Source organism: Protopterus annectens, chromosome 2.part1 (assembly GCF_019279795.1).
Source record: "Protopterus annectens isolate FY-2018-M chromosome 2.part1, PAN1.0, whole genome shotgun sequence".
Taxonomy (NCBI): Eukaryota; Metazoa; Chordata; order Ceratodontiformes; family Protopteridae; genus Protopterus; species Protopterus annectens.
This window is the reverse complement of record NC_056729.1, coordinates 1,130,127,456-1,130,139,979: the sequence shown is the minus strand read 5'-3', so window position 1 is coordinate 1,130,139,979 and position 12,524 is coordinate 1,130,127,456.

Genomic DNA, 12,524 nt, shown 5'->3' with positions numbered 1-12,524 from the left:
TGCTTGCTATTTGGTCTAAGTAAGTGCTGGACTGTAGGATGCTTTTTAAGTGCTTAGGTTGAGAGTTAGACTACTTCAAGGGAAAAACTAAAGAGGAGACTTGGTGGAGCCAGGAATAATTTAGCTCTAGCTAACTGGTGCTGCCCGGACGTGCAAAACTGTGCAAACACAGTTTTTACAGAAGGGAAATGAAAGAGATAGAAATTAGCCCAAAATGGCCTATAAACTACTAACTTCTGGGCTGGAACCACTCCTCCAGGGACAGATGGCTGCTCAAAGCTCCCTCTCTCACAGGTGAACAGAGAAACCTCCTTCTATCCAAGTAAGGTATGGGCAACTCAGAAACTTGTAACACAGCCCTGAATTCAGCACTAGCCTGAAAACTGGACTATACTAGCTTAGAAAGGTGGGAAACAAGGATATATATTTTTTAAAAGATAAGGCAAAAACAGTAAAAAATACACTTAAAACACCTTTAGATGACTACAAGCAATCAGAAAAGGCTTTTAAACAAATTACCCAATTAACCAGTAAAAAAATCAAAACCGAGCCCTGTTCCTGTAGTCTTCAATCAGACAAGTTCTAACTGCACACTCCTGCCACTGGGGTGCAGGGGAACTTTCTCCAAAAAAGAAGGCCTGGATTAGTGCTCAAGTTATACAAACAAACTAGATTCAGCAGGCCTGAATCTAGTTTATGTGACAGCAAACAAGCCACACCAATTTCAATAAGAAACAGTTCAAATATGCAGGCATTATAAGCCCCTAACCAGAAATTCCCAGCTCAGAAGGGCAGAGTCCAACCACTCCTCCCACAAGAGTGCAGACCACAAACTTTCTTAATGTAAAATGACTGGCCTGAAGCCCAAGTACTTCAAACCAGAACTAATACACTTTTGGAATAACAGACACTGATCCTTTAATCAGCAGTTCCTAACTTAGAAGGATGTAAGCTACCTGTCCTGCCACAACAGTGCAGACCACAAACCTTCTTAATGTAAAACAACTGGTCTGTAGCCCAAGTGCTTAAACCAAAAGGCTTAGAATGATAGCTACACTTTAATCAGTACAATTGAATACTTTTAAGAAGGCCTGGATTAGTGCTCAAGTTATACAAACACAGCTATCTCTCTCTCTCTCTCTCTCTCTATACATATATATATATATATATATATATATATATATATATATATAACAGAGTCAGACATGGCCAAATGAGATCTTTGCAAATCCATAATGAATGAGAAATCATGGATGTTTTATTTTTTGCATCTTTCCACAGTGGACAGATATGACATTCTGAATTTGATCCTCCTCTGAATCAACATTTGCTTGTGAGGAGCTGTTCTGAAACATCCCTGCAGACCTTCTTTGAGATCTACTCTGGCATAATTAAACTGCAGCAATTCCAATGATATGATTTCTTAGCCACTTGCAGTACAGGTGCTTCATCTTTAGCACTCAGACCCAGTGATAAGACTTTTAGGAGAGGAGGCATAAGGTCCTGCAAACTCAAGGAGGCATAAGGCCCTACAAACTCAGTCTATTGTATAATCATCCAGGTGTTTGAAGATCCATCTAGTGCCACAAAATGTCTTGCACTACTGCAACAATATTATTTGGTATATTATTTGTTATAATATCCACTCCTATGACTCTTATTGTGAAGTTGTGTACATCTGAAATGACACTTTAAATTTAACACTGACATTTTAATCATACTCGGTGATTCTTCTAATGTGCCTAGATGAGTAAACAATTTATTTTCACATTCTTCCAAAGAAGATAGTCTCCCTTCCATCTCAGCAAGTGAATTGGTTAATGAAATAATATATATCTTTAATGAAGGTGATAGTCATCTAGAAAGACTGTAGAGAACATAAAAAAACATTGAAGCAATTTCTCTATTAGCAGCTTTCACAACTATTGTGGTAGTTGACTGAATTATCTGAAGGATAACTAGCTTCATAAATGTCTTTTTTTTAAATTTCTTATGAGAGAATAGGACAGCTGGTCAGTGGCTTCGGCCTTGTGACATTACATTGGTGTTGTAATCTTTTTTTTTAGTTATTATTCTCATTAGCTGCAAATTAAGCTGCTGATTCACTTATAGAGGTACAGCAGCACCAACTTTATACAAGCTAAAGAAACAACACTTAGCGAACACCGAGAACAATCTGCAGTTTAAGGGTTATGTCTTGTGAAGTTAAACTGTCACTGCTATGACATAGTTGTTGTAAGCAGTAGACACGTGGTGTTGTCAACCTTTAAAGTAGAATTTGTGGCTTTTTGGCCTTGCTGCAGCCTTTGTATTACCCACAGGTTTATGGCAAAATCAGAGTTCAGGATAACACAACTCCATTACACTGCTGCCATCCCAAGTCCCCAGTGAGGAATTTCATTAAAAAAAATCTGTAAAACCTTAGAGAGATGATGCATATTAGTGTGGTGTATTGGGTTACATTGGGACTCAAACTAATTACTCTCTTTTTAGATTGCTGTTGAGTGATAACCTTACAGAAGTTTGCAAGTGTGCTTGTTATGTTGATGTAGGCTGAGGTTATTGATGTACAACTCTTTTTATAACCAATTGTGCTAAATTTAACCAACTTCTCTATCCTTTCAATTTAATCCAACTACATTAATTTCCATACTCACTTTTTATATTTTCTACACAAAGGTCTTTGGATTTGGTATGTATTATGTGGGATATTTTAAGTGCCAAACCACACTGTACCTTACTAAGAAGAATGTATCTTATGTAGATGTTATCATGTTCCTTTACTAGCAGTTCATCCGATAATGAATGACACTCATCTGTTAACTGTGTGTTCTAAGGGGCCCTGAGTGGAATCTTTGAAACAGTTCCCATACCCAACAACCAACCAATCAATCAATATATATATATATATATATATATATATATATATATATATATATAGATATATATATATATATATATATATAGATATATATATATGTGCCTTCTGTTCGGAGTCTGCATGTCCTCCCTGTGGTCGCGTGGGTTTCCTCCGGGTGCTCCGGTTTCCTCCCACATCCCACAGACATGCTGTAGGTGGATTGGACACACTAAATTGGCCCTAGGTGTGAGTGCATGCATGTGTGTGCCTTCTCTGGAAGGTTGGGTGCTGGGCTGGAAACTCGACACTGTAAAACTCCACTGCCAATCATGAGCGGATGGTGATCTGTTTTGGTGACCCCTAACCGGGACAAAGCCAGAAGAAGAATATATATATATATATATATATATATATATATATATATATATATATATATATATATATACACATATATGTAGATTGTCTTAGAGTACTTCTTAGTCAGGAAGTGATATGTATTTTAAATGTTTTAATGTGGCTTATCTGAAGGTCACATAACTGTGGAGGGAATGGAACAATTATGGAGGAAGTAGAACAAATGATTTTACAAACTTCCTGTTGTTCTATTTTCACCATGGTAGAATTACCTTGGAGTTAGTTTATACAGAAGCAAGGTGTTGTGGGATAAAGGTACAAATAACTTTTCCCTGGAAAAAAAATTTTTACCTGTACTTTGCAGTTTTTGGATTCATTTGTACATTCAGATGCCGCCAGTAAGAGTTATTTTGGGGAAAGCTACCATTAACATTTATGAATTGTTCAGGGTTTATTCTGGTAGTTTTAGAGTAGTGGAACTTGAGTAGTGGTCCTTTAAGAAGGTAGGATATATCCAGTCATTTGAGTGTACAAGAGTATAGATATACAAAGGCAGACCGCATAGCCCACCATCAGTATTGAGTGAATCTGCACTACCAACCCTCCAGCAGGAACACCCTCTTGCTTTCTGACCTGTTCATCTTGTCCAGTAGGTTGATATTGTGGCACATAGTCTGCACAACCATCACTACAGTGTGCATTCCACTGTACTTTAATAGTGGATCTGTGGACATAGAGTCCACATGTGTCTGATATAGTCCAATTACACAGGGAATTACAGAACCCAATGTGCTACTAATAATCATTTTTCTGAGTATCACTAGCTTTGGCATGTATGTTTTCTATATCGCTTATGAAAGAACACATTGTCAAAGCAAGCCTGGAACATAATTTAGAGTATTAGCTGATACATCCACCCTAATATCAGAATCCCTTATCGTATTATGATACTGACAGTGTTATAATGGTCAATAACAACTGCATATAATGCATCAGATCAAACACTGGCAAACACTCAGGAATATGTTATACACTTATTTATTTTTTTGTACAAAATCATTTTATTCAGTTTGCCATAAAGCACAGTACTAGTAACAAAAAGTTGAATCTTGTTTTTCCTTAATTTGAACCCCCCCCCCCCCTCAGTTCTAACCTCAGTGCACGGTCTGCTGATATCCAATGTACCATTCCCTTTTCTTAGTTTCTTTGCTGCACCCTTCTGCACAATCTTGCTTAGGGTGCCCTATCCCATGCCAGCTCCCCTGCTCTTTCCATACCCACATCTCTTTTGCACAATCTCTTACTTTAATGAGTTTATTCACTATTTCTTTATCAAATATATTTTTTCACACCTTTATTAAATTATCACTTCTTACTATATTCTGCCATTCTTCTATTGCCAGGCTGTCTCATTCTTAACTGATTCCAGTACAATCAACAGTGCTATTCCCCCATGTCCAGTATCCCAAAAATGCCTAACTTTCTGCTCCACTGAACCTTCCTCTTACATGCTTTGTTATATAATGTCATCATTATAGCCCAAAACTCTTCAATTCCATAGAGACACATCACATATGTAGCTGGTCAGCTTCTCCATCATACATCTTCAGCATTCACCTGCAGCCTTCATTTTGCATTTAAATGTCTTAAGGTGTGTAATGTACCACTCGAGAAATACTTATACCACTCTAACCTGCTGCATTCTTTGCAGCTCTATGGATGCCTTTTCCAGAATTTCACTTTTCTTCCTTTCTCTCTTCTTTTATGCAAACTTTTTTCAACCTATACATCACTGTCCTGGTACTTCTACTGCCCTTATCCCTCTACATCACCCACTACTTCAGTTCTTCCATTGACCTCTATCTCTAGCCTACACCTCAGCCCCTCTTCTCTGACTTCTGCTCAGATGTTTTCTCTCCCTGAATAACTTCCTGATCCTTTGTACTATGGCAACTCTCCTTTCTTTACGCCAAATAGCCCTCAAAGCTTCATGACTAAAACATGACACAGTAGTGACTTACGCCAAAATATTTGCTCACAAAACTGCATTCTATGAGTACCAAACATCATAGCTTGTTACAATACATTATAAGCATTTTTCAGTTGGGATTTAGTCCTTAAACTCCCAATATGAGGTATGTCCTCCCCATGCCCTCAATGCTTATATATATTAACTCTGAGGTTACTGTACTTTGGAGAAAGAGGAATTCTCTGAGATATCTGAATTCAATTACGCATATAAAAGTGATCATACATTTGTGATCACACTTTAGACCGCTAATCCCTACTCTGGCACATTTCTGCCTGTCACCCAGTCCCCTCATCTTATCACTCATTTCTATTGGGTGGCTGCTGAAATTTCAGGGATCAGAACTCTGATCCTCAGGGAAGAAGAATGACAAGTGCGGATATGGCAGGACATATGTTAAGTCTGTAACTGTGATACTTTGGAAAGCTCCTCTCCTACTCTGAGGTACAGCAGTTTTGGAGTTAGTATGTTTATGTATCAGAGTTATAAGAAGTCAGGGTCAAAACACATGTGGAAAAGTGCTTTAATAGCTTAACAGTGCATTTCATAATTTGCTGTTTATTTCTCAGACAAATCTGGACACATAATTTTGATCTCAAACTTCAAGATAGGGAGGCATTTAAACAGTACTCCAATAATACTACATATATCCCCCACATTTAAACTACCATGCGTTTCTCAATGGCATGTTCATTCTTGTATGGCCTATTTTCCTTTCTCTCTCTGATGTCCTCATTTGAGACTCTTGTGCTTATCTAAATCTCTACTCTAGTGTCCTTTGACTGCCTGTCCAATAAATGTTTGCTCCTCTTCCATCTATATGATGATCTCCATCCACCTGTATAGCATCTTGTTCCCAGTGATTCCAGGTTGTCTCTACCTCAGTCATATGAGATATCATTTTATATACTTCTGCAGATATGACATATTCTCTTTCCCCTCTTGCCTCTTCTTTCTAAATCTTTCTTATCCTGTTATTACCCCTTTAATACAACATACATACCTATCACAGACATCTGACATGCCTGTAAAATATAGTCCTTGGAGACAGTGGTATAGGCCTCACCAAATATAGTAAATGTTGAACAATCATTATTTTGACTACTGTTGTTCTTTCACATTGAACTTATTCTGTTTTCTTCACTTATCTGGCATATTCCTGTTACCCATTATTCCTTCTGTAATACTGTATTGCCTAATTTCTTGCAAAATGAGAAAACAGTGACACCCAAATTTTAACTACCTCACTTACAGCACCTACCTTTCACCTTCCCTATTGTCTTCCGCAAAGATACTACCTCCAGTTTCTTTGTATATAGTTACTTTCTGTATTCCCTTTTAGACTCTTCAAAGACCTTTAAAATCGCTAGCTGCTGTGTCCTTACTCCTGTCAGCACATCATTCTGTCAACGTATATCCATTATGCACCTTTTTATCTCTTTCTTCCCCTTACATCACTAACAGAAAAATTATCAGTGATATAAGAATTACTTGCTATTTTCTCCTTTCCAGACTAATATCCTCTGTTAGTATTCCATTCAGTGCTGCACTTACACCCACTCCAGTGTATAAAGGCCTCACTCTGTATTAAATTATTTCTTTTTTTTTTTGAAACACAAAACTACATTTTATTGACCTTTGGTACTTCTCTATTTTCACTCATTTTATAAATTTATACAAATTTTCCCAGCATACCCAAGTAGTCGGCATATGAGTTATGATGTACAGATTTAAATCAACCTCTAACCATTCTACAAGTTGTGATAATACCCCAACAACCCTTGCTGTTAGAATGCTTGTAACATTTTATCTCATGATTAGTAAGGAAATAGGGAGGGGATTCTAGAGCCACTTTACCCTTAGAAGTGCAATTGCTGTTTCCTTCCTCATACATTTAGGAAGTTCACTCACCTACAATACCAAATGAAGTGTCATTACCATAGCCTGTGCCAACACCACAGCAATAACCTTTTGAAACTCCACTTGTAATGTCTTTTGAGGACTTTAATTACATCCCATGGTTTTGTTGCTTTGACTCACTCTGCCTAGTTCATTGTTTAATTTCATATCTAACCTTTCTATATTTTACGTTGTGTCACATACTTTGTTTTTGATGCAGCTTTTGTTTAACTGTTTCAACAGAAATCTCTTCCACTTCTGAATGATAAACTTGAACTACCCTCTCTCATAAAAGTCACAGTTCTTTTCATATCTACCTTATTCTCTGTCTTGATACTATAAGTTCTCCTTGCTTCTCTATCCTTGCCCACAATAACATATTCCTCTCAACCAGTTCTGACATTATTTCCCATAATATTTTGCATTACTCTCTCCTCTTTATCCTATTGGCCTGTCTACTTCCTTTTCAGTAGCTTCTTAAATTCCCTCTAAACTTAACCCCACCACCACCTGTAGTTATTTGTCACAGTGTTCCATTCTTTCCATAATACTTCTCCAGACTGCTTACAGTGAATCCCATTTAATCTTATCCCTAATCCCTTCCCTTTGTTTTTCATGGATTCCTTCTTTCAACATACTTGTCACTCACTGCATGTCCTCTTTCATCTGTAAATAAATAAATAAATAACATATAGTTGCCACTTCAATCTTTGTTCCCTGCTCCATCAAACATCAAAATTATGTGGACATTTTCCGAGATTCATCTCTTCCCTAGTTCTGCACTTACCATCTTTGCTGCAGTATTCTACCTTTATACACTACTAGAGAAGGTATATTGTCCATTTTTTCTGAATATCACCTTTCTAACATTTAAAAAGTACTTTTCCTCCAACCTGTCCTTCATAGACGTTTGACAATCCCCTAAAGTATTTTTTTTTTTTTGTGGATCTGCTGGATCTGCCCGATGGCTCCTTCTTGCACCCATCTGACCCATTTCTTCCTCTGTCAGGTAAAAGACTTCTGGAAAGACATTGGGAGCCTCCAAACACTTGACCCGACCCAGTTCGGCTTTGTTAAGGGCAGATCATGTCTACTAAACCTGGTTGACTTCTTCGAGACAGTCACCAAGGCCATAGATGAGGGGTAGGTTGTTCACACAGCCTACATTGACCTTGCCAAGGCTTTCAACACCATTCCTCACTCAGGTATTACAGAAAAACTCACCAGCCTGAACATAAACCCCTACATCACGAGATGGGTTGCCAACTGGCTTACAAACAGAACTCACACGGTAAGAATAGCGGGCTCCAGGTCCGACTCTAAACCAGTCACAAGTGGTGTCCTGCAAGGCTCAGTCCTGGGACCCCTACTGTTTGGCATATACTTCTCAGAAGTACAGGCAAACACAGGAGGACTATGGCTAACCAAGTTCGCCGATGACTGCAAACTGGGAGCCATAAGTGACTCTCTGGCTGACACTGACATCCTCCAAAGGGCCTTACTGAGATGGACACCTGGTGTCAAAGTCATGGCCTCAAGCTAAATGCCAAAAAATGCATAGCCATCCCATTTGGGAAAAACAAAACACCCACGAATTGCCACATAGCTGGCAGCCCACTTAATAAAGAAGAGGTAATAAGAGATCTGGAGACCCAGGTAGATAGTAATCTCTCCTTTGACAATCATATTGCCAGAGTAGTTAGGAAATCCTTCTATGTGGCCCATCTAATTACTAAAGGGTTTGTATCTAAAAATAAAGAGGTTATAGTGCCCCTCTACTCATCACTCATCAGACCCATCATAGAGTACAATGCCCCATTTGGGATGTACCTCACAAGATACTTCCAACAGCTGAAAAGAGCACAAAAGTACCTCACCAAGAGGATTACTGGCCTCAAACATATGTCCTATGCAGCCCAACTGAAAAACACTCTGGCTGTACTCAGTGGCATATCGCTTACTCAGAGGTGATCTCTGCCTGACTTACAAAGCCATGTCCAACTCAGAATTGATGGACATGCTCCACCTAAAGAAATCCAAGTCACTGCTAGCCACGTGCTCTAGTGAGCTAAACCTCACCACAACAATAAATAGAACATGCTGGAGGGATAGATTCCTGTCACAGAGACTCCCCATGCTTTGGAACAAAATTCCAAACTACATTAGGCAGAGCCCCTCACTAACACTCTTCAAGAGAAACCTTGACGAGTGGATGGGTAACAGAAAATACACCCCTGGGATCACTTCATTGGCTCTGCTTGACAGAGGATCAGTTAATTAATCAATGGGGCGGCGAAAGCCAACACACTCTGGCTAGGCTTATAAATGCCCACAGGCAAATAGCCTAGTACCTACCTATGAACATATGAACCTACATTCCTTCCCCACTGGAAGCAAGAATTGGATTTTAGACAGGAAGTCAGGCTTTTGCTGGCCCACAATTGCTGATTCTGGGGATATACAAGTACATTACCTTCCATGTGCAATCTCCTGGTTAAGAAACTCACTGCTAAACAATGTAAATATTCTAGGCTCCTTTAGCTGGTCAGATATCTGTACTCCTCCAGGTACCACCATAGCAGTGACCTGACATCCCCCATAATAAGTGATCTGGCAGTAGCTGCTCATTCCCATCCTCCCTTGCTTCATCCATCCAGCACCCATGTCACTACTCAAACAGGTCATTTGGGGATGTAGTCTAAGCTTTATCTCTCTCCATTCTAGGCTTTATCTCTCTCCATTATATAACCAGTTTACCCCTCTAAAGGTCTGACTTCCCTTTATGCCATGACTACATGATTATCACCCTGCCTCCATCTTTCCTTAACATATCTATGTGTGCAAAAGAAAGCTCAAATGGTTCAACCATCACCCTCATGTGGCCCTTATACTGTAACTCAAATGTGATCTTGCTTATTTGCCTTGCATCTTATCAGCACTACCTTCCTTCCATCTTTTTCCTTTGTTTCCTTCCCTTATCCTGTAGCAATTGTCCTTTTTTAAAAATTATACTCATCACTTGTACCTGTTCATATAGTTTTCCCTGTTGTGTTATCACTTCTACCTGTTCATATAAAGTTTTCCCTGTCTTTGCCTTTTTAGCTTTACCTACTACACTTCTCTACAATGGCCCCTTAATATTTTTAGTCAATGAATTAGGATTCTCCTTTAGCTATGTTATTGAGATCTCTCATGTTCCATGTAGTGAATACCACCCTCCCCTTTCTGCATACCTATCAACATCTTAGCACAAGAAATCTGGACAAAACCTAAACTAATGGGGGGGGGGGGGGCAAAGGCCCTAAATAGGGACAGAATTTAAATACTGCACTCATAAACTTAGAAAGTTGCTAGAATAACAGGGTTTGTGTTAGCATGCATTTTCTGAAAGATATGACATCTGAAACTCAAATGTATATCAAACGTATGCCAATATTTAAATACTTCATTCCTCAATTATTTGTCAGAAAATCACAAATTTTATGAGGAACAGACTAAAAATATGAAGGAAAAATCTGGACAGTTGAGAAGCATTTCTTACTGGCTACCTACTTTCTTTGCCTTCCTTCCATAGGTTCATGTTGCTAAACTTATAGACAATGAGACTGCTGGGAATCTCAGCCACATCACCCAGTACTGGTAGAAGACTAACAATGTCTACCATTCAGCAGACTTTCTTCACATATCTCCAGTGAAAAATATTGATCATGCATCCAGTCATCCAGGTTGGTTTTAAATGCTGCTAGGGAAATACTCAGTTTGATAGGTAAGGGCAGCCTATTCTAGAAAAGGAGGATATAATGAGCGAGGCAGCTATCATGTCATCTTATGTTGTTGATGAGGTAGTACAGGTTTAGGTCTCTAGAGCAGGTAGGTGTTTGCTTTATCACTGGTTCTCTTTAGGTGAAGGAGTTCATAGAGTGCTGGGTCATTCACAGCATGGAAAGCTAAATGGAGATCAACCCTCATGAGTCTGTTTGACACTGAGTAGATGAATATGACTTTTGTCTATCAGAGTAGCTAAGGGTACTAAAACCTGAAATATTTTGGGTAAGGGAAAGTTGAGGTGTCCTAAACTGGTTTAAGTGCTTAGTGAGGTACACAACATGCTAAAGGGGCATTATGTTCAATAATGGGATTAATAAGGGATGAATGAAGTGTGGCTATAACTTTTATGGACATTGAAGAAATACTAAGAAAGATAAGCCGAGCAAGATTTTGTAGCAGTCATTGTGATGTGGTGATCAAAATGGGCCTATTATCAACATACATATCTAAGTCTCTGTTGATTGTGTCAAATGTAAGGGGAATGTTATATATTCTGTAAGCAATAGTTATGCTGGATTTACCAATGGAAACTATGATGCATTTCCTGGTGTTGAGGGTAGACCCATGATTAATATGCCATGCATTTGTTTTGGCCAGTACTTACTGAATAATTTGAGCATCAGAAAAGGATTTGATAACTACTCCAAGTTTACAATCATCAGCAAACTTTGCTAGCAATAGTCCCTTCATATCAGTGTTTACATTAGAGAAATATATACTAAAGAGGACAGATCCCAAAACAGAGACATGTACGATACCACTGGTGACATTTTTCTGTCTGCAGGAAATACTCTCAACCTTAATTGTGTGGGTTCCATCAGATAGCCCATGATCTATTTAACAAACTATGTATGGGTTAATGTTCAGCTGAGAGAGTTTGTCAATAATTCCAGCTTGGGTATAGTATCAAAGGTCTTTCCAAGGTCCAGATAAGCAGTGTATGACTGTATACCCCTTTTCCATGGCCTCAGTAACCACTTCAAAGAACTTGACCAGGATGAGCAGGTATTATCAGCCTTTTACAATGTGAGCCTGATTTGTCTTTGGAGATATAAGGTCACCTATATCACTGTTTATTAGTTTAGTTATAATATGTTCCATAGCCTTGCAAATAATAATAGTGAGACTAATAAGCCTGTAATTCCCTAATTCAACAGTTGGTCCACCTTTAGGCAAGGGACCCACAACTGTAATTTGCTACATTTTGGGACCATAACCAGTGGGAACACTCAGGCTGAAGAGCAGCTGTAGGTGTTTTGCTACGTGGAAGTTAACATTTCTCAGTAGAAATCTATCAGTATTGTTAGGATCCATAGGAGTACTTTTTTTTAATTTTGAAAAGTGCCAAAAGGTCTTTTTCCAAGTTGATCTTGATGGGGATGTAAGAGGGAACTTGTGCACAGAGAACAGGGTGGGTGGAGTGAAACCAGAAGAAAATTTGTCTGCTAAAATATTATGAATGCAGTGGTACTATTGGAGATAAGTTCAGTACAGCTGACTAATTCTAAGCTTCATAACTTAGCTGAAGAAGGCCTCATGGCTATCTTTTCAATT